The sequence below is a fragment of the Sinocyclocheilus grahami genome, unplaced genomic scaffold, assembly GCF_001515645.1.
Source record: "Sinocyclocheilus grahami isolate Dianchi unplaced genomic scaffold, SAMN03320097.WGS_v1.1 scaffold2796.1, whole genome shotgun sequence".
NCBI lineage: Eukaryota > Metazoa > Chordata > Actinopteri > Cypriniformes > Cyprinidae > Sinocyclocheilus > Sinocyclocheilus grahami.
The window spans coordinates 6,438-12,609 of record NW_015507973.1 but is presented as its reverse complement, the minus strand read 5'-3'; the positions used below and the strand labels follow the sequence as shown (position 1 = coordinate 12,609).

General features: G+C 38.8%; 1 long non-coding RNA gene across 1 annotated transcript in view; it reads left to right on the top strand.

Annotated features, from left to right (window-relative positions):
* LOC107575662 (uncharacterized) overlaps positions 1-3,604 on the top strand; it is an 11,292-nt gene extending 7,688 nt beyond the window's left edge. The window contains exon 3 of the long non-coding RNA XR_001607915.1: positions 3,480-3,604. This is a non-coding gene — a long non-coding RNA (uncharacterized lncRNA). The remainder of the gene's footprint in view (positions 1-3,479) is intronic.
* Positions 3,605-6,172: the final 2,568 nt, after the last annotated feature.

The following is a 6,172-nucleotide window of genomic DNA, read 5'->3' as shown; positions in this document are numbered from 1 at the left end:
TGGACACTCTGGGACGTCCTGAAGACTTCTTCACTGCAGTCGAACCTCTCTCCTTGAAGTTCTTGATGATCCGGTAAATGGTTCTTTCAGGTGCAATATTCTTTGTAGTACTTTCCTTGCATGTGAGGCCATTTTGATGCAAAGCGATGATGGCTGCACGTGTTTCTTTGGAGGTAACCATTGCTAACAAAAACACAATGATTGGAAGCGCTTCTTCTCTCCTTTTATAGCAATCAGTCTGCTCTTACAATCTAATTAGTATTATAGTGATTTTAACTGACTAGTACTCATTCACACTTTCACGTGCTGCTGATATGATTAGTCAATTAATGTTAGCTGATCATTTTGTCAGGATCAAAAAACAATGAAAATTGTTTTTTTGTGAAAAGTTCATTTTTTGACCAATGAAGCTTTCAGCAATTATTTTAAATACATCTGATCACTCTACACAATAATCTAGAAACAATGTGAATGAACACCACAACAGCTTAAGCAGCAAACTTTGCAAAACACAAAATTTATGTCACTGCCAAAACTTTTGGCCATGACTGTATACGTGTACAGTTGAGTGCTTAACATCCTCATGAATATCAAGCATAAACTTGCCATCACTATTGGAATGTGGTGAAGTGTAGTTAAAAAGCATCACATAGATTTGTGTGTGATCAGGCATTCCTTATATAGTTTGTACAGACAGGGTATTTAATAGCTAAGCCTGTTGCTTGGCTCTGGTTTAGCTGTGCTCTGCATGCTTCTGGTGTACAGTTGCTGCACTTTTGCAGCTCATGCATTTTTATTAATAAGTCATATCAAAGAAGGCTGTGCTCTGTGCATGGCTGAAACTGTTTTCACCGCATGAGTTTGTTGACCGAACTGGCAACTCAAACCAAATATGAACTAACAGGTCTGATATGACTCCCTATGGAGCCCCTAAAGGGACATGGAGTTGAAAAAAATTCCTCTTGCAAAACTTTTGTGTTCTCTGGCAAAACCTGTTAAGTTATGACAAACACTTGCTGTTTACTTTACACCTTGCAGTGGTTCCAACAGCTCAGACAGCAAATCTGGTATACAGTTTATTAATAAAATATACTACACACAGGAAAGCAGATGAGACCAGAATATGAATGGAACACGCAAAGTTTCAAGTTAAAGCGTTTTTCTGTGGGGGAGAAAATGCTCAAGGTGCAATTTCATATGCTGGGCTATTCTGCTTGTCTGTAAAAAGAATGCTTTAATAAGAATTCGACTGAATTTGGCCCTCCAATGTCACTGTTTTACTACATTAAGCGTTTTTCACGTTAAGCATTTTAGAATGTCCCAAATCTGTGCCTTGAACTAAATAACTAACTAAATGTATTTATACTTGAGCTCAATTTCAAAATAAAACTCTATGAACTGATCCTTTGTGAATGTACAGAGCTGTCTGAACCACTGCAAGTTGTAAAGTAAACAAGAATGTTTGTCCAAACTCAACAGGTTTTTTAGGGAATGCAAAAGTTTTGTAAGATGCAAAAGCTCTGAAAAATTTATTTTTCCTCCCATCCTAATTTTTTCCACTGCCATGTCCCATTAGGGGCTCCGTAGCTCTCTGTGTCTGTCATTACAGGGTTGCGAAGCCGGTGGTGACGGAGCCGGGCCCTGTTGTGTGGACATTTGATCTGTTTGTGTGAAATGTTTGGTTTGTCTAAAGTTCATCCCCTGTTAGTTTGTTGTATGTGTGCGCCCATCCTTTCATTCTCTTTTTATCTTACAGTAAATCAGCATGCACGTTCCTTACAGACTGGAAATGAACATGGACGTTTACATGGCAAAAGAGTGGTGCAGGTCTCTGAGTAATAGAGACACAAATGGTGAATGTGATATGAGGTAAAATGTTGACACGACTTTGTCCTTTAGCGAGGGGTTAAATTGAGATGCATTTAATTGTATTGAATTTTCCTTCAAGACCCTGAATCTGCTTTTGGCAGAAGTGAGAATGTTCATGGAATGACAGAGGGCTTACTCAAGAAACCCAAGAAGCCAGCACACTTATAAGCTCTGGAAATTGTCTCACCCTTTACAGCTGTTTGCTTGAGCTTGCTTAAGGTTAATATATATTTAAAAATAGATCAAGGTTGCGGCAATTTGTCTTCTGCTTTATCTGAAGCAGTGATGGCAAAGAGATCATGTGAGATCCAGTGAGATGTGTTTTTTGCTTTTTGTTTTGTCTGAGGAACTGTAGAGTATATTCCCATTCATCATAATTCATCCTTCCTTAGCGTGTGTATCGAAATTCAATTCAATTCAATTCAAGTTTATTTGTATAGCGCTTTTCATGATACAAATCGTTGCAAAGCAACTTTACAGCAAATTAAGTTTCTACAATATTTAGTGGTAGCTTATCAGTGGTGACCAGGGTGTCTACGTGGTGGCCAGGGGTGGCACTGCCCCCCCTGAAATTTGGCTGGCCACCCCAGGTGCCTCCCCTACCAGATGTCTTGCGGTAGGCTTGCTTTTTGTAAATTTCTAACGGATCCTGGCATGTGTAGGCAGCTGCCTAGGGTCGCTTTCTTCTCTTATTTATACTTAATTTGAGGAGGTTTCTATAGTGTGATCTTAATGACAATGTCGAGAGCGCATAATGTTACGCGATCCATGTGCGTGAGGACGACTTGAGCACTCCCAAACGGATTTCCTTCACTCACACAAAACTGGACGTGTGCTTTTAAATATTGTTCTTTTATAAATTGGTCTCTGTCACTCTTTGTTTAGTGAGTGTAAACGATGTATTATAACATACATCGTTCCACAAACACAACCTCCCCCACCTTGATTTTATGGAAAAATCAATGAAAGACGTAATCAAACAGACGATGAATGGTAAATATGATTTTCAAAAGACAAATTGCTATCTAATATAACACCCAGATTTTTGACTGTAGTGGAAGTAACAGTATATCCGTCTAGTTGCAAATTGTAATCCAAGAGATTCTGTTTACTGTCTTTTGGTCCAATAAGTAATATCTCTGTCATCCAAATTCAATAGGAGAAAATTATTTGTCATCCAATCTTTACAATTTTTAACACTCTGTTAGCTTAGATAATTTAGAAGTTTCATCTAGTCTTGTTGAGATATATAGTTGAGTATCATCAGCATAACAGTGGAAACTAATCCCGTATTTCCTAATAATATTACCAAGGGGCAACATGTATATTGAAAATAGCAGAGGACCTAGGACAGATCCTTGTGGCACTCCATATTTTACTGGTGATAATTGAGATGACTCCCCATTTAAATGAACAAGGTGGTAGCGATCGGACAGGTAGGATCTAAACCATCTTAAAGCCTGCCCTTGAATACCTGTGTAGTTTTGTAATCGATCTATGAGTATGTCATGATCTGTAGTGTCGAACACAACACTAAAATCAAGTAAAACTAGCAATGAGATACAGCCTTGGTCTGACGCAAGAAGCAAGTCATTTGTAATTTTAACAAGTGCAGTTTCTGTGCTATGGTGGGGCCTGAAACCTGATCTCTAAAATTCTTCATAGAGAATTTTTTAGCAGGAAGGAGCAGAATTGAGCAGACACAACTTTTTCCAAAATTTTTGACATAAAAGGAAGATTTTAAATGGGTCTGTAATTTGCCAGTTCACTAGGATCTAGTTGTGGTTTCTTAATAAGAGTCTTAATGACCGCCAGCTTGAATGGTTTTGGGACGTGACCTAAAGACAACGACGAGTTAATAATATTGAGAAGCGGTTCTTCTGCTACAGGTAACAACTCTTTCAGTAATTTAGTGGGTACAGGATCTAACAGGCATGTTGTTGGTTTAGATGCAGTGATAAGTTTATTTAGCTCTTCTTGTCCTATAGCTGTAAAGCACTGCAGTTTATTTAGTTTTTGGTGCGATGAATGAAGCTGAAGTATTATACGCTGTAGAATCTACATTTGCTATTGTATTTCTGATGTTATCTATTTTATCATTGAAGAAATTCATAAAGTCATTACTATTAAACTGTGAGGGAATATTTAGATCGGGTGGCGTCTGGTTATTTGTTAATCTAGCCACTGTGCTAAATAAAAACCTAGGATTGTTTTGGTTATTTTCTATGAGTTTGTGGATATGCTCGGCCCTAGCAGTTTTTAGAGCCTGTCTATAGCTGGACATACTGTTTTCATCAATTTAGCGTGTCCAGTTGCATAACAATATTAAAATATTTCAAAATAAATAAATAAATAAAACTTACCTACTCAAAACAATGTATAGGACCATGATTTTTCTTGTCCTTTGCACTAGTTGTTGTATTTTCCTTTCTCATTATTTTATACATTAAAAAATAATCATGTTAATAAACTGTGTAATTTGTGGTTGTGCCCGGAGCTGACTGCACAAATTGCTGGGTCCACAAGGTGGCAGAACTCCTCAAACTACTCAAAGAAGCTGGAAAATGCAATAAAAACAACAAAACACAAATAGGTCGAAACAATGTGGATATGCAAGCAGGATATAAAGTATTTGTACAAATATATATATACTGTATATATATATATATATATATATATGTGTGTGTATATGTGTATACATATATATATATATATATATATTAGGATGTCACAACTGATGTCCTCTGCAGCTCAGGGGGAGCATCAAGCACGTTTGAGCTTCCTATTCATCATACATACAGTATGTGCATTGATCAATGTTAATTTCAAATTGTATTTTATGTATAATGTTTACATAGATCCACACTGACTTTGATTTTATGGACCAAAGAAAGGTCAAACATGTTTGGAACGACATGCGTAAACAATGGCAGCATTTTCTTTTTGGATGAACTCTCTCTTAAACACAAATGAACGTTAATCAAAATTATATTCCCCTAACCATGCTGGCTATTCCTCATCCTCATGTTAGTATTTCAAATGAGTTAAACCTGTATCCTGTCTTCTGAGTAACATTGAGAATATCACTATATATTGTTGCGACCAGACGACCAGTCTGACGGGGCTCATGCTTATAACAGTAGCTTGGACACATTTACACATTTAGACCAATATAATCATTTGGTTTTAGCCAGGTTTCAGTCAAGCAGCGTACATCAAAACTATTACATTTCATTTTTTCATTTACAATAACTGCTTTGGGTGAGAGTGATCTAATGTTTAGGAGCCCAAACTTTAAAAATTGTTTTTGTTCATTTATTTTAAATTTTTCTTCTTTGAATCATGATCAGATTTGTTCTAGAGCCTGCATTAAATTTATATTTTGACCTCACTATTGGGGGAACAGACACAGTCTTTATAGATTGTACAGCGCAAGTACTTCTATCATTTAAGCAGGTAGAACAAAAGTCATCAGGGCAGATCGCGCGTATCTGCGTAGAAACATTGAGAACACGAGCACCAGGGAAACAGTGAGTGTGCAATTTACCTTCAGCTAATGTAGGACGGACGTGCCGGACGATGGAGTCTCCGACGATCACAGCGTCGCGTTCCATCTCGCGGAGGGGAGCGAAGTGGTTCCGGGTGGAGATCTCGAAGACCGGAGGCGGCGGAGTGGGAGAGATCGTCACCCGGGGCCTGGCTCGCGGCTTTCACTGCGGGTGCACCCAGGGTCCGTGGTGTCCCGGCGCCGGAGTGAAGGACATCTGGGAAGATCGCATCCTGGGTGCACCGGGCCTGTGCAGAGAAACACATGGAGTAGAGGTGGTGGGAGAGTTAGCAGCGCATTGTACATTTACCTGGACTTGTGAGTGTCAGCCCGGGATGTTTCCAGCGCGGCTCTCCGCTCTCTCGGCTGGTTCTGCCTCACCGAATGCAGATCGAACGTGTCCTCACCTGCACTCAAAGGTAGACAGACATACGCCATTAAAGCAAGTAACAGTGAGTAAAACAATGGTAATGTGTGTAAATAGAGTATTAGTAATGTAAGCGAGATTAGCGGCAACCACGCTGGCGATGCCAACAGGCTATTGTGATATTTTATTCATAAATATGAGGTATGGTTATAACTATAATCAATATATTAATCAATATGGTGATTGTATCAATGATTGCTTCAACACTGGATGTCTTATTATAGACTGTGAGCTTCAGGTGCCCCCTAATGGGCAAGTGTGGTGCTTTCCATTGGGCAGCGCCAATAAACTTGAGTGAACCAGTGAACTTTGGGTGACTTCCAAGAAGG